This window comes from Lacerta agilis, chromosome 4 (assembly GCF_009819535.1).
Source record: "Lacerta agilis isolate rLacAgi1 chromosome 4, rLacAgi1.pri, whole genome shotgun sequence".
In the NCBI taxonomy this organism is placed as follows: Eukaryota; Metazoa; Chordata; class Lepidosauria; order Squamata; family Lacertidae; genus Lacerta; species Lacerta agilis.
This window is the reverse complement of record NC_046315.1, coordinates 39,796,702-39,818,512: the sequence shown is the minus strand read 5'-3', so window position 1 is coordinate 39,818,512 and position 21,811 is coordinate 39,796,702. Positions and strand designations below refer to the sequence as shown.

At 42.1% G+C, this 21,811-nt stretch overlaps 1 protein-coding gene across 1 annotated transcript in view; it reads left to right on the top strand.

The window, feature by feature from the left end:
• Positions 1-12,203: 12,203 nt before the first annotated feature.
• Positions 12,204-21,811, top strand: part of HTR1F (5-hydroxytryptamine receptor 1F) — a 115,345-nt gene continuing 105,737 nt past the window's right edge. The window contains exon 1 of the mRNA XM_033146818.1: positions 12,204-12,434. The gene's annotated coding sequence lies outside the window, so the exon portion shown is untranslated. The remainder of the gene's footprint in view (positions 12,435-21,811) is intronic.

Genomic DNA, 21,811 nt, shown 5'->3' with positions numbered 1-21,811 from the left:
AACTCTGTGGATGTAAGTCCCATTGAAAAAGTACTCAATGGTAATTACTTCTGAGTAGGTGCTATAAAATTGCACTTTCAGACACTTTGCACTCCATTTATTTCCAGTGGTGTGGCAAATGCCCTCCAACTTTCCAGTTTCATCGAGCAAATATCCAAATTGTGTGAAGTTGGATAAATAAACCCTGCATATCTCGTTTAAGTTATTACACAACAAACCTGTTCCTAGAGGTATTGTGGGTGATGGGTAGTATTTATCATGCATATATGATATATCCCAATCATTTTCCAGGCGTAATGCATTTTGTATGGTGCAGAAGAATTTTCTAGGAAACAAATCAGGCCTCTACAGTCCTTCTGTTCTCTGAAATTCAGGCTGATTGGGGTTTTTTAATTCATGTCTCAATATTTTGCTGGTTGCCATGATATTCATGAATTCATCTAATCACTTTCATTTATTGATATTAATCCTTAAATTCCTCCTGCAGTGAGGCTTTCTTTCATAACTTGCCTTTGTTCCTCGGCTGGTGCACAAAAAATTACTGAGCACAATTTGCTTAGCCACTTCATTAAACACAATAAAGACACAAGGATTTTATCAGTAGTTGGCTCTTTAGAGGTTAAATTCGATTTAACAATTGTAATTAAGGAAACCTAGAATGGTTTTAATTGAAACTCACTCTAATTCTGAGATGGTGCACTCTTGTTCCTAGCAACGTAGATCTGGAAAGGACCTCAAAGGTTATCTAGTCCAGACCCCTACTTATTTGAAATAAGTTACCTAAACTGGGGGGGGGGGGAGGGAGAGAGAGAGAAAGATAGGTATCCTATTCCTTCCTCACTGATTCCTCCTTACATAATTACCATACTTTTCCGTGTATAAGACTATGTTTTTTTTACTAAAAAAATAATGTTAAGGGGGGTAGTCTTATACACAGGGGCAATCTCCCCCCATTTTCTTAATTTTGAGTCCCCCAAAATACAGGGCGTCTTATACACGGGTGTCACGGCTCTGCTAGGGAACACCCAGGAGCCGAGGGCGGGGGTAGAGCAGAGTGAGAGGGAACCACTATAGAAGGAGATAGGCAGGAAAGGACAGGAGAGGGGGAGGGGGAGCAAGTGGAAGGAAGTCAGGAGGTGAGGAGGCTCTTGGATGCTAGTCCAGAGCATCAACACTGCTCGACTAGCTCAGGGACAGATGGAGAGGTGATGCCTGTGCCCTCAGCACAGGAGAGGAGGGGGTTAAAATGCCAGGATCAGAGGAGGCATTTGGGACTTCCCAGACTCTTATGCTGGAGGCGGAGGCGGAGACAGCCACTTCCTGGATCTACGACCGAGAATTCAGATGCATGAAATTATGTCCTGTAACTTGTATATATGTATATAATAAAGGACTGTAAATATATCTCTGAGTGAGCACAGGTATTTCTTGCGGAGAGCTTCCAGACCCATCACAACGGGGGCATGTTATACATGGAAAAATACGGTATTTGTTTTGAAAAATAGATCACCTCTTTTCAGGTTTTTACTTTCCTCCTGCTTCTTCTCCAAATTAGTTTGTTCAAGCAAGTTACAGTTTGAGTCACCATGTTTATATGCCTTCTTGTTCCTTGTTTGTTCATGCCACACTTCTCAATGTATTTCCCCTTTCTTAACCACACAAAAATTCTGCTTCTTTTTAAAAGTGGATTTGCTGTAACAGAGTGCTTAGTCTGCCCATTGGGCACTCATCCTGCTTTCTCCAAGAACAATTGCCATCTTCTATCCTCTCTCCTGCCCGTAGAGAAATGTATGTATACCCATTCACCCTCTGTCTTCAACATTAAGCTTGTTATTCAAGTCTGTCAAACATGGCTTAAAGTATGGAGGCTCCCATCTCTCTCTCTCTCTCTCTCTCTCTCTCTCTCTCTCTCTCTCTCGTGGTGTGTGTGTGGTGTGTGGTGTGTGATGTGTATAAGGGACCATTACTATCTTCTCAAAGAACTTGAATATGAGGGAAGAATGTAGCCCTGGGATTTACCTCAACTCTCTTCTTCTCCAAGAACACCTATTGCTGTTGTGCACACCAGTTCCCTACTCTTTGCCTTGACAGTGTCTGGAATGATGCAACACTACATTCTCAGTGGCAAGAAAGCAATGCCACAAACACTCCTACTCTCTGACCTTGTAATTTTCAGTTTAAAAAGATTGAAGAGGAAAATCTAGAATAAAGACATAGAAGAGGTTCCAAGAAGAAAGTGTATTTATAAATTGCTGGCTAATCTATCTGAAACAAAGGATCACTTCATTATCACTTCCCAATACATTAGGGTAGGACCCAGAAGCTGTAATCAGTGTTTCATTGAACCAAGTACACATACACAAAAAGCCTGATGATTCTTGCTGAAGAGCATATAATCAAAGTGTAAAATGAAACAATGAGTCCTGGCCCCACACACAAAGCCTCCTATGTATTTTTTGCTCTAGGAGGCTTAGTTTGGTCAGACTTGAGTATACACTTCCAGAGTTAAAGTTAAATACATTACTTCTGGTAAATGAACCACCATAGCCATTAGAGCGCTGTGAAAATTTGTGTCCTGGGCTTTTTAGACTCTCCTACCCATGCAGTGAGTGCTCACTGGAAGGACAGATCCTGAAGTTGAGACTCCAGTACTTTGGCCACCTCATGAGAAGAGAAGACTCCCTAGAAAAGACCCTGATGTTGGGAAAGATGGAGGGCACAAGGAGAAGGGGACGACAGAGGATGAGATGGTTGGACAGTGTTCTCGAAGCTACTAGCCTGAGTTTGGCCAAACTGTGGGAGGCAGTGAAAGATAGGTGTGCCTGGCGTGCTCTGGTCCATGGGGTCACGAAGAGTCGGACACGACTGAACGACTGAACAACAACACCCATGCACTAGCCGAAACCAAAGGGAAACATTGGTTGCCAGATGTGAAATATGTTGGCATTATTTTCAGCTCTCCTACCCCACTAGAGGGACTTTTCTCAGGGGAGAGGAAAAACTAAATCCTCACTCACACACACTCACACATTTTACTGCAGGGGTGAGGAACCTCAGCACTGAGGCCAAATCCATGTAGCCCTTCAGAAATCTCTTTCTTGACCTCTTGAACTGCCACCGCCACCCCACCTGTTACTGGCTCTGCTTTGCATCCCAAATATTTTTTTCCTGGCTGGAATGTATCTGTGAACTCTAATACTGCCCCTTTCTTGCCTTGAAAGGGGTGTGGTAATCTGTGTAGAAGCTAGCCAACTGTACGAAGATAAATTTTTTTACATTTGTTGCTTCACCTGCTCTCCCACCTCTGGCGTGTGGCCGTTGGAATGTAGCCCTTAGGGGAATGTGGACCTTGGACTGAAAAAGGTTTCCTACCCCATAATTACTGGGCCCTCACAGCTGGTAGTATTTGATAGTAGATGCAAACATTTCACATCTCAGGCTTAGTCTGGCTCTTCGTTTCCCAGGCAAAGGAGGAGGCAGCGATATAGCCAAGCCATCAAGTGAGCAGGGAGAGAGACAAGACTGGCAGCTGATCTCTGGTGTGTGTGTCTGTGTGTGTGTGTGTGTGTGTGAGAGAGAGAGAGAGAGAGAGAGAGAGAGAGAGAGGCATTAATATAAAGAGAGTTGGCAGCACATTCACAGGCTGCAAGTATCCTTTTCATATTACATATATTTGAAGGGGAAATGTCATCATTATTTGAAACAACTTCTGCACATTCAGTCTGTGACAGCTTTAGACATTTCACAACTCTTCATTGTGAAGCACAGAAGCCAGAACGCTCCGTCAAGGAAGGCCCTACAAAAACCAGAATAGAAAAGGCCTGACAGAGGAAGCAGAGCATTGTAGGAGTTTGGGTAGAAAATGAAAAGAAAGCCATCTTGCAGCTGACCAGACCACAGGATCAGTGTTAGTGTAGATTTGGAGCAATAGGCTTTGCATGCAGAAAGTGTACCAGGTTCAAACCCCAAATCTCCAAGTCGGGGTTGGGGCAAGACTCCTGTCTGGTATTCTGGAGAGCTGCTTTCTGTCAGTGTCGACAATGCTGAGCCAGACAGACTTTATGTCCTGACTCAGTAAAAGTCATCTTCCTAGGTTCCTGAAATGTTCACTGAAAAAAAAAATTACGTGTGCCATATATATGTCGCCAAAAACTACTGAACAATGCTATGTACCTTTCTCATTAATAACCTGAACTTTTCAGAGAGAGAGCAAGAGAGGAAAGAGCAAGAGAGAGAATTCAGTAGTAAGCTGACAAAAAACCTTGGTTAAGCTCAGTGCTAAGGTAAAAGCAAAGGAGAGCCCTACTGAGTCACTGATGCTTGTAAGTAGCAATAACATGGGATACTTAAGGGAATGAAGATTTTTTTCAAAATGAACAGGGGTATCTGCTATGGAGAATGGTATTAATTCAGGAGGTAGATGAGAGGGTATAGGTTGTAGGAGCAAATAATTACAAAGGCACAGATGAAGGGTAGCAGAGGTGTGATGGCTGAATAGGTGGCAGAATCAAGGGAACAGGCTTTCCTATTATTTGTTGATTTAAAGCATTTTTAACCCATTCTTCAGTCAAGAAGTCTCCTACAGAGGCTTAAAAAAGAGAAAGCCAGTCCCTGGTATTGGCTTGCAAGATAAAATCATGACCTAAAAAGAAATGGGATTATAAGAGAGAAGGAAAAAAGCAGGTTTAGGCACTGGCCGGGTAGGGACTTAAGTAGTTATGCTATCAGGACAGGACTTGAGGAGAGAACTTCAGGGCCCCCCTTAGGATGGCTGGCAAACACAGCAGGGCTGGATCACCACATTATGAAGTAATAGATTATCGAAAGAGGGTAAGCGGGAGGTAAACTTAAGGTCATGGTTGAGTCTAAAATTACATCTGTTCAGCACTGTTTGTATGCTAGGTCTGAAAAAGACAGAAATTGCTGTGGGTAGAAACTGACAAAGGTTAGATCATATTGTAGCAAGTAACTCAGAAAATCTAACATATGGATTCTGTCAAAATAAATTAGGAATGTCGAGGTCTGAAGTATGACCTCAAGCTTTCTCCTCAGGAAAAGGGAACCAACTGACTAAGTGAGGCAGCCTTGGCTAGACAAATATGTACTTCTGCAAACCTGGGAGAAACTACTCAGTGTCTAATGGAGGTGACTCAGTAGTTTTTTTTCTGGGTTTTTTTTTTTAACTTTCTCTCTATAAAAATCTATTTGTAAATGATACAAAAAAAATAAAGCTTGGAACGAAGACAATACTAAATATACTTGGGGAAATGCTGAGGTCTATTCTTAAGGGATTTAACATTTTCACTAATGCAGACACAGGCAGAAAGCTTTCAGCAAACGGAGGAGCAACCATCTCAATACCAGTGGGTGGTTATTTAGCCTGCCCATCAGTATGCCATCTGGGAGACAGCACAATGTAATTTGCAGAAAACTGCATTCCTCGACCACCCCCTCATGAAACTTGCCAGTAAGTGTGATTCTCCCCCTCCCGACGTTGCACGGGAACACTTGAGTCAGCAGGACTTGAGAGAGATGGTGTTTCTGTTGCAACCCACAGGAGAGCCTGTTTCACAACACAGGGCATGTGGAAGGGCACCAAGGTACGATGAACGTGTCTGCCCCAGCTTCTCTCACAGTGTAGCGCCTGGCCCAGGAGGACGGGGTCACAGCTGAACTGTCTTTCAGTTGTCAGAATCAAGGTCCTCGGGTTTTTGATTTGATTGTCAAGTCACACTGTCCTTGTTGTCTTGTCATCACTGAAATGGTAGTTACGCCCACAGGAACGTAGGAATCTGCCTTATACTGAGTTAGACCGTTGGTCTGTTTATCTCAATGCTTCTGGCACTGACTAGCAACAGTCCTCTGGGGTTTTGGCCTAGAGTTGTCCCATCAGTGAGCTATGGCTCTTCCCTTCCTGCAGCAGTACAGTTCAGCCACCCCTTTACAGTGATACCTTGGTTCTCAAATGCCTTGGGACTCAAACAACTTGGAACCCAAACACTGCAAACCCGGAAGTAAGTGTTTCGGTTTATGAACTTTTTTCAAAAGCCAAATGTGCTCCGTTTTGAGTGTTACACTACCGATTTGAGTGCCACACTTCCGTTTTGAGTGTTATGCTGAGGTCTATCTGTTTTTGCTATTTATTTTGCGTTTTTGTGGCTCTTGTGTTTTGTTTTTGTGACTATGTGGAACCCAGTTCAGCTACTGATTGATTGATTGATTGATTGATTGTGTGACTATAGTACATTGTTTATTGCTTTCATTTTATGGCTCAATGGTCTCGTTAGATAGTAAAATTCATGTTAAATTGCTGTTTAAGGGGTTGTTGTTAAAAGTCTGGAACGGATTAATCCATTTTGCATTACTTTTATGGGAAATTACCCCTTGGCTTTGGAACCAGTGCCGGATTTATGTATAAGCTAAACAAGCTATAGCTTAGGGCCCCATTCTCTTGGGGGGCCCAAAAATTATTTCACTATCAATACTTCTTATTAATTGTACTTCACTATTAAAATACTACTTCTTATGTACACTGTGCTATTTTTACTTGTTGTTAGCCGCTCTGAGCCTGGCTTTTGCTAGGGAGGGTGGGATACAAATAAAATTTTATTTATTTATTTATTTTATTCATTTATTCATTTATTTTTTTATTACCATTCTCCTTCATGGATCACTGCCTTGTTGTGGTGAAGGTAGAATTAGACAAAAAAAGACAATCACGGGAATAACCAAATAACAAGAAATAATCCACATGGTGAAAGATCCCTGTAACGAGATGAGCGTATATTTATATGATAATACTCAAATAAACAATGTATTTAATGATTTAAGAGCAAAAATGCTCAAGAAAAAATACTCCAAAACGTTGTAAACTAATCCAAAGGAAAATTGATAACTCAACAAACTTTCCAAGAAAATTAATAACTCAACAAACTTTTCAAATAACTCCAAATGCCAAAATAACTTAACTCAACAAACTTTCCAAGAAAATTAATAACTCAACAAACTTTTCAAATAACTCCAAATGCCAAAATAACTTCCAAACAACCTTAACGAGTTACCAGCTAAAAATCTCATTTCACTGTTATGATCTATCAGTTTCCTCAGAAGGAGAAAAAAGGAATTTTGTTTGTATAACTCAAGATAGCTTAGTTGCTATTAAATCTAGAGGGAGGATAAGCAATTCAAACAAAAAGAACACTCCCAAATAGTGAGTGGTAATTATCCCAACTCAAAATTCTAATTTTGCTTCATCCCAAAGCTTAAAAACCTCAACTCAAGTTCGAAAACAAGCTCCATAGCTTGTAAAACATATCGACAAGGGACTATGTAAGCTCCCATGATCTTATTATTACGAAGCTATTGCAAAGACTGTTGGAAAGTGTTCCTAGTCACTGACTTATATATCAACTGATAGGTAAAGGTAAAGGGACCCCTGACCATCAGGTCCAGTCGTGTCCGACTCTGGGGTTGCGGCGCTCATCTCACTCTATAGGCCGAGGGAGCCGGCGTTTGTCCGCAGACAGCTTCCGGATCATGTGGCCAGCATGACAAAGCCGCTTCTGGCGAACCAGAGCAGCACACAGAAACGCCGTTTACCTTCCCGCTGGAGCGGTCCCTATTCATCTACTTGCACTTTGACGTGCTTTCGAACTGCTAGGTGGGCAGGAGCTGGGACCAAGCAACGGGAGCTCACCCCATGGCAGGGATTTGAACCGCCAACCTTCTGATCAGCAAGCCCTAGGCTTTTGTGCTTTAACCCACAGCACCACCTGGGTCCCCGGCATATCAACTGATACTTAACTCTTAAAGACATAGCACTTACATATTAAAGGGCGTGTCCAAACTTACCTACATACACACATTGCAGATTTGAACCATGGGCAGTTTCACAAGAAAGGGCTATAATCTATGTTTGTATTGAGGCCTGCTGGCATCAGGGATACAAATCTATGTATCCAGTACATTTCTTTCTGTAATAATCTCTTTTGTAAAGTGTCCATATTTGGTTCATTAATACTATGTTTATGAATCACGAACCAAATCTGTAGCTTTGTGATTAGCTTCTATGAAATGGGATGTGAGGGGGGCTTCTATGGTTTTGTTATTGATGCAGTTTTTGTGCTCTTATAGTCTCGTCCTAACAGTTCTAATTGTACTGCCGATATACCAAAGGTTACATTTACATTGAATGGTGTATACCACTCCCTGGGAATTGCAATTGGTGAAAGAAGAAGAGTTTGGATTTTATATCCCGCTTTATCACTACCCGAAGGAGTCTCAAAGCGGCTAACATTCTCCTTTCCCTTCCTCCCCCACAACAAACACTCTGTGAGGTGAGTGGGGCTGAGAGACTTCAAAGAAGTGTGACTAGCCCAAGGTCACCCAGCAGCTGCATGTGGAGGAGTGGAGACGCGAACCCGGTTCCCCAGATAACGAGTCTACCGCTCTTAACCACTACACCACACTGGCTCTAATTGTATCTTTTTATTAGTTCTAGGGATAGTAAACTCCTTTTGTTCAATGGTTAGGTTACAAATAGCGCATCTACCACACCTAAAGTGACCCCTTATATAACTTGTTTGAGGTTGGCTTTTAACTGTCAAATCCGCATGTATTAGCATGGCTTTGAGATTCTTTGTTCTTCGAAAACCAATACATGGGGTTGTAGAAGGAACTCCTGGAATATCTTGTATAATGTGCCAGTGTTTTCTAATACTTCTGGCTATTGAGTTAGATAAAGGCTTGAAGTCCAAAGACCACGTCAAAGGGTAGTCAACAGCTTTAGGTCGTTCTTCGAACAAGTGTGTGTCTAGGCCTATTGTTTGCTCTCGATATACCTGTCCTTGTCACCGAGTGAGGATAGCCTCTATTGGTGAATTCCCCACCATTCGGTCCCAGTTCCTGATGTAATCCTCCAAAGTAGTTGAATTTCTTTTAATTCACAAAAATTGTCCATATGGTAAATTACGTTTAAGGTGAGATGGGTGAAATGATTTATAATGCAAGTAGGACGATTGGTCTGTAGGTTTTTTTTATAGGGTCTAATGGCTAGTGTATTGGTGTTAGTCCGATAAACCATCATGTCTAAAAAAGTAACCTGTTGGCTGTGATAATGTGTAGTAAATTTGATACTGGGATGTATCTCCTGACTCCATGCAAAAAAAAAACTGTTGACCTTATCAATGTTGTTAAATATTATAAACAAATCATCAATATATCTTTTATATAGTATTATGTCTTCAAAGAAAGGATTCCCTAAATGATTGTAAAAGGAATCTTCCTCAAGTTTGCCCATAAATAAATTAGCTATATTAGGCGCACATGCACTTCCCATAGCAACCCCTCTGATCTGTAAATAAAACTCCTGTTGGAATCTAAAATAAATGTGTTCAAAAATCAAATCTACTAATTCCATCAGAAAAAAGTGGGGGGGGATGTTGTTGTTCTCTGTCCAGGAGGGTTTCATCTAAGGGAATATTTGTATATAAAGCGGAAACACCCATCATGACCAAAACAGCAGTAGGCGGAATATTAAGGCCCTCTACTTTTCTGATGAAATCTCTTGTATCATGTAAATATGATCGTAATTTGCACACTTTAGGTTTCAGAAAAGAATCAAGAAATTTTGATAAGGGTTCCAACATTGAGTTCATACCCGATAGCCATGTTCAAATATATAAAAGGATGTCATATAGAGGAGGGTGAAAGGTTGTTTTCTGCTGCTCCAGAGAAGCGGACACGGGGCAATGGATTCAAACTACAAGAAAGAAGATTCCACCTAAACATTAGGAAGAACTTCCTGACAGTGAGAGCTGTTCGGCAGTGGAATTTGCTACCAAGGAGTGTGGTGGAGTCTCCTTCTTTGGAGGTCTTTAAGCAGAGGCTTGACAGCCATCTGTCAGGAATGCTTTGATGGTGTTTCCTGCTTGGCAGTGGGATGGACTGGATGGCCCTTGTGGTCTCTTCCAACTCTATAATTCTATGATTCTATGAAAGGTGTTTGTGGGTTGTTATTCAAAAGAAACTGTTTTAAGGATGAGTCAATAAAGCCCATAATTTCAGCCTCTTCCACAACGATATTGATTAGTCGCATAATATGTTTCAATGGATCCGAGGGAAGTTTCCTATAGTAGGTTTCATCATTTAATTGGCGTATCACCTCCTGGCAATAATCCTTCTTATCCATCACTTCTATGGTGCCACGCTTATCCGCTGGTTTTATAATAATTTCTTTGTCTGCTAGAAGACTCTTCAAGGTCATATGTTCATCTCTAGTTAAATTCGACCATTTATGTTTGAACTGTTGTTCGAACTTGGTTATATCCTTATTTACTATTCGTTCAAACACTGTAATGTGTGGGTCTACTATATATGAAGAATTGGAAGACATGTTTTAGGGTAACATTAGCAGCAGTCCAATGGAAGTGTTTAGGATAAATGAGGGATGGGGGCATTTAAAGGCAAACCTACCAAATTTTACCTTTTTGAAACAATGTGCAAACAGAAACACAGCTATCCTTTCAAATGCACACTTCTCTGAATTTTACAGTTGCAGTTCTCCAACAAAAGAAGGTACACATATTAGGCAAATATTACTGCAAATAGCATACAAATTAGGGGGATGCACAATTAGGGGAAATTGCTTACAAAAAATGGGGTCAAAGCTACATACAAAAATATGTTTATTAAGAGAATTCACATAAAAATGCTGACAACACATTAAAAAAGATTATATATATGAATGATCCACACAAGAGGAGGCTGGGCTGCTGTTTCACTCAAACAAACCCTGGGCTAGAGTTATGGACCAGGACAGGAATTGTTATCTCAGTGCCTTTCAGATTTGCTGGACTTCAACTCCCATCATCCTTGACCATTCATTGCGCAGGCTGGCTGGAGCTAAAGGAAGTTGTAGTCTGACAACATCTGGAGAGTACCATGAATTGCCTACCAGAATTAGGAGGAGGGAGATGGGGGGGAAAGCCTTCCCCTTGTTATAAACAAGGTAGGGTGTGCTAATGATGCAGGAGACATATGAGAAATGTCATGGCAGGCAAACCATGCAGAAAAGACTTCCAGGTCATCCAAACTCAGAGATATTTCACAGCGATTGGAACAGACTGTATGACCAGCAAATAAGCCTGCAATTACCAAAATTGTTGCCTGAGACTATTAAAAGGAGGAGATGTTCTTCCACCGAAGTTGCCAGAATGGATAAAGAAAGATAGCAGGGATATTGTGAGTGCAGTAACAGAGTATCGAATAGAAATGGATGTTTACATTAAAACATAAAAATATATTGACAAACTGCCTTATAGAAGGAAATTAAGGTGATTTCGGCTCTCTCTTTTTTAGGAAAATGGGAGTATTTTGCTGCCGTTCCTTTGAAAATATTGGATTGCTAATACTGTGCTAGGGTGGGTGGAGATATTATGTGGTAAATGTTAAATGATTAGCTAATAGGAAAATAGTATTTTGCTTCTCACTAATACAGCATGTCAGTTTTTTCTTTAAAGCAGGAGTAGTGAACCTGTGGCTTCCCAGGTGTTGTTGGACTACAACTCCCATCATCCCTAAGTCATTCTGGCTGACGAGTTTGGGTCTAATGACCTGAAGAAACACAGGTATGTTTCTGGGATCTAAAGGATTCTAAGATATGAAAAGCAGGTGATATTTATTTCTGTAGAATACTTATAGTCCAATGTATTGCCCGAGGAGACTCTCAAAGCAGTTTACCAAAGAACTGAACAATACAAAATTGAAGAAACATGACTCATGTGAATAAAGATTCAGATTTGATCCTTGGCATTTCAGAAGCAACAGATATTCCAGGATTAAAGAAGCAAACATGGAGAAACTGGCAGGTGAGTTTTGAGTTTTGGTGATTCTTTCGACTATTTGCCCAGGTGGCTGAAGGGTGGTGAGATTCTGTGATGTGGATGAGATTACAGAGCCTGGGTGGCAGGCTTGTAATACTGAACCACCACCGACAGTTACAAACCTTCATGCGTTCCCGCAGGACATCCTCTACTTTGAAAGTGATTTGTGATGTAAACGGGAGCGGCACTTGGTGCTCGCAATAGCTCTCGGGGGCTTTCTCAGGAGTAAGTGTATTACTTAGGAACCGATAGGATTTGATGGAGTAGTAATTTAAATATCCAGCAGGTGGCGGTGAGAGAACCTAGTTTGGCTCTCCTATGCTATGAAACAATAGGAGAAGCCGTGCCGGCTGCAGTTCCTGAGCCAGAGTCGTCTCAGCTGCTTTTACTGCTACACTTCACTTCAGTTGCTGTTTACAGAGGTGCCACCCTCTTCACAGACTGGACTATTATACCATTGCCTTTAGGGACTCTCAAGCCTGGTGCTGCTGACTGGAGATGCCAAACTGAAGATCATTTCCTTGGCATGGGATGAGCAGACCAAGTCTGGAGGTGAGATGTGCGTGCTCCGCAGTGGGACACTTTTGAGCCTCTACCTGTGCGTGCTTTTTGCTCAGTGCTAGCCTGTAGAAAACCCGGCTGGCTGGCTGGCTGAGTTGCTACACTGCCAAGGGCTCTGCTAGAATGCCTTTAGGGGGTGGTGGACATAGTGAAGGATGGCCATTGGGGCTTCCAGTGGGCAGCGTTAGGCAAAATGGTTTCCAGGTGACCTGATGCAGCAGAGGACAATGCTGTTGTGCCTTTGGTACGGAGGAGGGAGTTGCACTAAGTGACGCTCTTCTCATTCTCATGGCACTGTGACATAAGAAGCTGTGCCTGCCAAAACTCACTTTCCTACATACCTGTAGGAGGTACTAAAGTCCTGTCCTCTGTTGCATCGGGAACGCCAGTTTAAATTGGGACTAAGAAGCTGCACTGTGACTTTGGAAAGCTTAAGGAAGGCTCTCTGGGGAGAAGGTGGCATTCAGACAATATAAACAGGAATGACTGCTCCCTTTAATTTTTCCCTCCGTTGCCTTCTCCAGTCTTGGCCTGGGTGTTTTGGTACTGTTTATATTGTAGCATGATTCTGATGCACGTCCTGCTGAGAGACTGACTCCCCACCAAGTGTGCCTAGGGCTGCAGTCTTTGCAGGACCTTTGCCTGCTCATCCTGGGGCTGGGGTTGTCATTTGCTGCGTGCTGCTCAGTGCACAAACAGATAGATGTAGTAAAACAGCAAAGCTCATTGGTGCTCACTACTTTGAAATGGGCCATGCCTTAACACATGGGTGTGTTTCGCTTTTATTCCTAAATATACCACCTTATATATTTTTCCTGCCCTCTTAACTCTTCCTTCCCTTCTCTTGCTTTCGAGTTGGGGAAGAAAAACTTTGGACAGGTACTGTTTGTGTGTTGAAAACCTTTTGAGATTAAAGAAAAGTGTATTGCTCTATCTAAAGATCCTGGGCTTCTACCACACCCCCTCACCCTGCTGCCTATGTTTTGGAGCACTCAATGCTGTTAGGGAGCTCAGTATGCCTTTTCATGCAGAGAAAGTCAGCTTAGCATCTTGTTGCACAGAGGCATGAATGTGATATAAGGTACTTTTTCCACAGGAACTCAGCCTGGCTTCACATGCAATGAATTGACTTTTCTTTTTGCACCCTCTGTTTCTCTCTCTCTCCCACTTTCTGTTTGGCTTTCTTAATAAGCTGTCATCACATTAAAAGGGGGGAAAATGGATTATACAGAGGAAAGGCAAACTTAGCCAGCTGACTACCTGCCTACAGGTTTTTAAAAGACAATGAGCTTTTTCATGTATAAATAAAGACTGTTCCTGGCGTAGATGTAATTTGCTTGCCAGTGTTTGGTTTGGTTTGGTTTTTGCTGCTGAAGCAGAGGAACATGAAAGGTAGCAAAGGCAATTCTGTTTTGCTTCCGAGAAATTATTGGGAAAGTGTTGTTTCTTTCATAAGGTTTTTATTGAGCAATTATTCATATCATACTTCAAAATCTTCTGTACTGTATTTAAGAGCTGTTCCTAAGACTTTGGCTTTACAGCACTTTGAGTCAAAATGACCTAGCAAAATCCTTAGCAATAATGTCTCCTAACGCCCTTCTGTTGATATATTGTCAATATCTAACACGTGCAATTTGACTCACAGTGGGCATGATTTAGAAAATATATGATGATGAAAACCTAGATTCCACACACCCCACCCAAACAATAAATCAGTTATATATAACTTGCAGCAAAACCTTCGGGGGGGGGGGGGGGAGAGCTACAGTCCAACAACCTCCAGAGAGCCACAGGTTCCCCATTCTGCATAAGGCAATGCAGAAGGGCAATAAATTTAACTAATTTTAATATTTTATTGCTGTAAGCTCCCCTGGGACCTCATGGAGAAGGGCAGGTAAGAAATCTAAACAATAACACCAGAACAACATGGGCATCTTTGCTGGTCCCAGGTAATCCTCCTTCACCTGAAAGACCCAAGGCAAGGTTTGGGTGAAGGAAGTGTTAGTCAGAAAGAACAATTTGTCACACTGTGCATCATTCTGGTCTTAAATTTGCAGGGTTTTTATCATTGAATCTCCCTGGTTTTTGAAAAAAGAAACTTGTCATTTTCATGTTGGCAATCCCACGCTCTTCCCAAGGGATTTGAATCTGCTTTCTGGCAAAGCCAATTTAAAAGAGACACAGAATTACAAATACTTAACTAATAGTAATCATTCCATTTGAAGGCACGCGTTTACCTTTTTCTCGAAGAACCAATAACTGCAGCCATGTCTGCTCATTGAAACAAATAAAGAATAATAGTAGAATTGTAACTGCAAAAAGCAAAAGCCATTAGGGATTCAACTTTTGAGTTATTCAGAAGGCTTCCTTGTTCTGTATTATAAAAAGGTGTGTGCGTGCGGCACTGTTTATTGCAGCGAGATCTAAAATGAAAGTTCAAGATTCTTCACCTCTCCCTGTTTATCTTCACAACAATCTTGTTGTATAGGTGAGAATTAGCAAAAACTACCATCCCAAGGTCACCCAGTGAGCTTCATAGCTCAGCAGAGTTCATTCTCCCTGTTCCAAGTCTACCCACTGCCAGAGCCGGCCCACACATGAGGCAGGGTGAAGCAGCTGCCTCAGGAAGCAGAAACACAAGAGGTGTTGCCCATCTTCCCCACCACATCAGGCCCTGGTGTAGCCCTGACCCCTAGGGACAGAGGGAGGTCAGCGCCAAAGCTCATCGACACCCCCCCCCATCAAGTTTCGGCAAGAATGGGAAGTTCCAGATGCCCTTGCGGAGTTTGCCCCACCACCACTGCCTGGTGGCAAGGCTTTGCAAGGGCTTTTCCTTGAGTGGAAGCCCTTGCAGAGCCTCAGATGCACTCCATTGTGGATGCAGAACTGGGATTTTTGTCTCACATGCAGAAACATTTCAGGCCACCTCTGCCTACTGTACCACACATGAATCATTTCTTTTTTTCCCAGCTGATTAAGAAATCATATATGCACAAGACACTCCTCCAGTTCTTTCTAGTTTCCTTCTTTCTATCTTTTGTTACCTTACTACAAATTTCACCATCTTTTATTCTGCTGCTACTTCAATCACTGCTCCACAGTGAAGGATTTTCTATTATAAGAGGCTATGTACATGGCTACAAGGGTAAGTTGGAAGGGGCAGCAACTGATAGCCGCTGCCTCCAGGCACATTCCTTGCACGCCTTTCCTTGTCCCCCTAGCAGCCATTTGCTAAAGTCACGAGAGACCTTGATTCTTGCGTGTCCTTTTCCCACTACTTGCACATAGCAGAAAGTAGGGTCCTCATGCTGCATTTCAGCTTTCAGAAACTCAGTAGGAGGTCCCAATCTCTTCTCTTACCCTACTTGTGTATTCCATGTCCCCTCCCATTTCCTAAGAAATAAGCATTGTACATAGCATCCACTTGGTGACTCTCTGTAAACAGGAGTACTGGCAGCATTCTAGCTTCAGAATGAAGCTAAGCGTGCACTGTCTAACTTTGCCAGCAGTTGCTGCCATAGGCTTTAAGTGAAAAAATAAATTGAAAAAACTAATAGGTTGACCCCTATTTTGAAGAGATATCTCAGTTAGGCTATGTCACAGACGTACATTAAGGTTGCAATCCTGTGCCCACTTACCTGGTAATAACCTCTTCTGAACATTTTCTTTTCTCGCTTCTGAGTTAACATGCATAGCATGTGGCATCCAGACTGAGATTCTGGAACAAACAGCTAAATGGAAAGGTAAAAACAAACAAGTGAAATGAAACATTGTGATTAACCACTCATCCTCTCAGAAATAAAACAACATACCAGCACAGTACTCGCATAGGGCACCACCCAAAATTAAGTGCTTCTTAGCCCTTTTTTTCAATGGCAGGGAGAATAGTATAGGTTTGACTCAGCCATGGAACTAGAACAGAAAAGTTATTCCCCTTGGCTGGATTATGTACCATAGACTCCCAGAGTGACTTCTCAAGTCATCACCTTGAGCCATATTCTTAGTTGGGGATTCAATTTCCATCAATGATCAAAGGACATATAAAAGAAAGGCTGCATTCACACATTGTTCCAGCTCTCTTGCTAATACCAAAAACTCTGCAAGAAGTTGATAAGGGACCTCTATGCCTCATTAACTTAGCAATATGAACAATGATAAATTCTCAGTTTGGAACAATTGAAAAGTGGGAATCATCCTCTTTGAATATTTTATCTGAATCTCCTCTTTTGGAGAGGCTTTCTGAAACAATGCAAGGTATTAAGTATCATTTGGAACTGAATCATGCACATGCAGTGATACTGTTGAAACTAATAAATGAGTTTTCATCTCCTTGATTCAAAGGTGATGGGGGAATTTTAAATGCTAGGAAAATATTATTATTTCAGGAGTAATCATTGTACACTTCAGGCTTTTTGTGAACAAGGCTGCTGCTTGTGAAACCAATTTAAAGCAGAAAATATCGGATTGAGATATCACTACAGGGCAACTGGATAAATACATACATACATAATTTGTGTGCTGCCTTTTCACAATTCAAACCATGCTCAAGGTGGCTAACTATGAAAGAATACGTAACTACAACATAACAAAAGTAGTCATAAACAATAAATTAAATTTGAAGTTGAGATTGTCATCCACATAGGAAGGCAAGATTGCACTGTGATAGAGAAATGTATGCTGAAGTTTAAAGACATTTACTGAAAATGTAAATACTCTGGCTAGGGAGTAAGTCCTTTTCTGAATCAACTGGGACTTGCTTTCAAGTATTTATGAATGCAATTATGCTACACAACTACTAAGAAAATAAAAAATATATCAGGATGTGTTCCCATTTACTGTGCGCTCACTGCATTTCCAGTGCTGGGTTTTTAAGCTGTATTCACATGAGGCTGTCCAAAATGCATACTGAAGTGTAGGTGGGTTCCCACAAGTCAAGACACAGTGAGAACAGCAAGAACCTTTATTGAACTAACAGAACTGGACAACAGGGGCAAAGCAACTGCTTATATACATTTCTGAAATCCTGGGCCACTCCCACTCCCATTGTGATTGGTTGTCTAAACTTCCCAAGCTATGAATAATAACTCAGAGTTTATGGGCCAATGGCAGAGGCCCAAATCCTGAAATGTTCTGTGATTGGATATTGTGTATCGAATCAGAACACAAGGGCTCAGAATCCTTAGTCCAGACTCCAGCTCAGGCAAACACAGACCACTGAATACCTAACACATATGTATCCCTTTTTTGTTATAAGATGCTACTGTTTGATGCATTGTTTCTCAAACCAGCTTCACATTGATTGCAGCTGTTCTGAATTTGTCTCTAGTGAAGGTGTGAACACCTTTTCCCTTGTCAATGCCTCCTGGAGCATCCAGAAACACAAATGTCCTGGAGCATCCATAAACAGTTGAAGCCATGCTGATGTGAACAGCTGGGGGGAGGTGCAACTTCACTGCACCCTCAGTCTACAAACCTCTGAAATGGGAACAGCCTCGTTAAAGTTAAGAGTGGTTTGCTTTGGCAATTGAATTCTATATGCCTGAATGTAATTCACAGTGAAAACTTCATCTCCTTAAAATTCATATCTTTATAGAAAGCCACAATATTTGCCTTCCTCCAAATATTTTTTTAAAACAACAACCTGGAATATGTTATGAAGTGCCACTGTAGAAAATGGGTGATGACAGTCATTCCACATGCATTCTTCAACAATGACAGCTCTACAGGTTTGTTATATAGAATATGAAATGGAAATTGAAGCAAAATAATATAAACTTGGACTGCATGCTGAAACAGAAAAGTTTAGTTCCAGCAACAGCTGTAATAGGGAAAATAATAGCTGGAAAAGTGTTCACCATGTCAAAGTCAATGCTGACCACCTGCAGTTTCCATTATTTTCAGGAATATAGGATGTTGCCTGATAATGAGTCAAACCTATTGATCCATCTAGCTGAGTATTATCTACAATGGATAGCAGTGCCTGTCCAGGGTTTTGGGGGGAAAGTCTCTCCCAGCTAAAGGTTCAACTATAACTTCCTGGGAATATAGGTCTGAAAACCAATAGAGAATAGGAGATGACATTTCTCAGGGTACCATATATAAAGGGCAAATCAACAAATAGTGACTACATCCTGACTACATCCATAAATGCATTTCCATTCCATGTATGCTATTCCAAGGTATCTGTTGAAACCTAAGTTCAACAAAGGCTCTACATAATTGTGAAAGAGTCAGTGCCTCAAGGTAGCGAGGTCTTGAGTGGCTGTCCTTAAACTAAAGGTACCAAATAGAGCACAGGCAGCGATAAGGAATGCCCCGCCTTGGTTGGCATCATGGCTGAAGACCCAGCTTCTAGGAACATGCAAACGAAGTGATGAATACTTTTCCATTGGAGATTGCAAGTGTGAGTAAATATTTGAAAGAAAAACAGGAAGATTCAAAATTGCATTTCTTGTCTCAGTTCTGCTTGTCAATGGCTGATCGTTTTTTTCTGAAAGAAGTGTGGAGTTGTCATCGTGAAAGTATCAATATTGTGCATAAAGAGGCTCTAAGCTCTGTGCATCAGTGTGCACTGGTGCTCAGAGCTCTATGCAAATGTTCAGAACAGCCTTCACCAATCTTGTGCCCTCCAGATGTTTTGGATTAATCACGCTGGCTGCGGTTAATTGGAGTTGTAGTCCAAATTGGAGTTGTAGTCCAGAACATCTGAAGGGCACAAAATTGGCAATGGCTAGTTTAGGGAGAGCTGGAAAATTCTGATAGAATCTAATGAGATCCTTAGAGCATAGATTATTCTGCAGATTTATAGGGGCTGATTTTGTGCAGCCCTGGGTGTGCTTGCATATGTGAGAGTGGTATATATTTGCATTAAGGAAGTGTATTGGTTCTGTGTACCAATGAGACAAATGGGGGGGGGGGTCAAGTCATGATCTCATGCTCCCAATTCAAATTATGCTCTTAACAAGACAGAGCAAGGATTCCCTAACTTCTTGAATTGCTCTGTGGCCTTGGTATTTCCAAAAAGATAAGCTTGTGACCTTTTAAAAAAAATCTTTTCTGAGAAATAAAACCAACCTGAATGTGGATATACCTGTACTCAGAATTAGAGAGAGGAGAGGTGCAGATGAGAATAGGGAGATTTGTTTTGTTTTGTTTTTGTTTTGATAGGCAGGCCTAGCTTTTAAGCATAGTGAATTATATTTCTAAGGCCACTCCAATCATACTGATTTGGAGAAGGAATGTTGAAGTAAGGAAACAGAGTTGTTCTTCACATGGGTCGTCGTCATTTTTCATTTCAGATGTGAGAACTGGACATTAGCAGCAAAATTAGATTATTGTGGTGGCCTGCTTCTTTCTTAATCATTCTTTTTCCAGTGATAAATCATTGCATGCTCTTTCTTTCTTTCTTTCTTTCTTCATGGAGGGTATTTCCAGGAAGGGGAAAGCAATGAGAAAAAGTGTGACTTATCCAGCTTTTTTATGAAGTGAAATCACCTTTAAAAAACAAAAAGCAAGACCTAGTCATCTAAACTCCGCCAGGTTTCTCATCTGGGGCACTTCTCTCATGCTCCCAGTTTTCAAACTGATTTCCCACAAAAAAAAAACAACCCTAGGGGAAGGGAACAGGATTACTAATTTCACACCCCAAAACTGTAAAGTATGCCCCATGGGAGAACTGTTGCACCATCTTTCAGAAATGTGGCAGCCTTCATCCTCTCAGGTGGCCATGCCTACAATTTGGAACCAATACCAGCAGATTTAAAAAAAAAAGTCATAAGCTTTTTTAAAACACACACCTTGGATAGATTTCCATGATATCCAGCAGGCTTGATCCACTCTGGAGGGGCTCCTTTGCCCATAATTGAATTTCATCTAATTATGTGAAAAGGAAAGATATAGATATAGATACAGAGATACCATTTTCAGATTCCCTGTTATAGTCAAAACCAGTGGCGTAGGAAGGGCAAGGTGTAGGGGGCGGTCCGCCCCATGTTCCAGGGGAGGGGGGTGATACTCCACGGCCCCTCCCACCATTCCCGCACCACCCGACACCCCATCCGTGCCTCTTTATGGACAGCCAGGGCAGCCCCACAAGCCGCCGCTCGCTCACTGGCTCGCCGTGGGAACAGCAGCACCAACTTGGATACACAACGCATGCCCGGAATTTCTGGGCATGCGTAGTGCATCCGAGGCAGCGCTGCTGCTCCCGCAGCGACTGAGCAAGCTGGCAAGCAAGCAGCGGTCATGGGGCCACCCCGTCTGTAAAGCAGCATGGACGGGGCAGCCCCACGACCCGCCAATCACTCACCGGCTTGCCGCGGGAGCAGCAGCGCCGGCCCGGATGCACTACACATGGCCAGAAATTCAGGGCATGCGCAGTGCATCCGACGTGCGTCGTGACATCATGACACACTCGTCGTGATGCCCTGTCCCCAGGGGGGTGCCTCCGCTCTGACACCCCGGGCGGCGAAGAGGCTTCCTCCGCCACTGGTCAAAACATAGTTTTGGATTAAATAGATCTGATTCAGACCGGAGTAACAAATCTGGCTGGATTGAAACAGAGTTGATCCTAAACAGATTGGGATGCTTTCAAAAGCTACAGATACAAGGCAAATTTCATCTTGTGAAATACAGTGGTACCTCTACTTATGAACTTAATTCATTCTGGAAGTCCGTTCTTAACCTGAAACTGTTCTTAACTAGAGGCGTGCTTTCGCTAATGGGGCCTCTTGCTGCCGCTGCACCACTGGCACACAATTTCCATTCTCATCCTGGGGCAAAGTTCTCAACTCGAGGTAACGCTTCCAGGTTAGCAGAGTTTGTAACCTGAAGCGTTTGTAACCTGAGGCGTTTGTATCTCAAGGTACCACTGTACATCATTATGAAACATTTTCATTTTTAAAAAAAAACAAATCGAAATTGATGTTGCCCCTCAAAGCAGAAACATGCATTGGTGTTGGAACTAAGGGCTTGGTAACATTGCTCTTGCATCTTGCACACTTCTGTGGGGCAAAAATTAAAGGTGTTTACAGAAGTCCCTGCATACCTGCCCAGAAGAAGAAGAAATTTTGTGGGAGGAGAACACAAAAACATTCCATCAAGAATCACCTGCTACTGTGGATGGGATACAGCAATATAGCATAAGATTTAAACCTCATGTTTGTGAGTCCTTGCATGCCAGCTGCACACATGGAAAACTCAGATCTGCATGACTTGTTTGCAAAATATCACCCTTGGAAGCACCCCAAGAGCCATTGCAGATGATGACATCTAAAGACCAATGTCATCTGTTTGGTTTCTGTGTGCCACTGCTTCTACTGTGTAAACTGCACACAACTGAGCTGATCCCTACTCATCCAAATGGAACA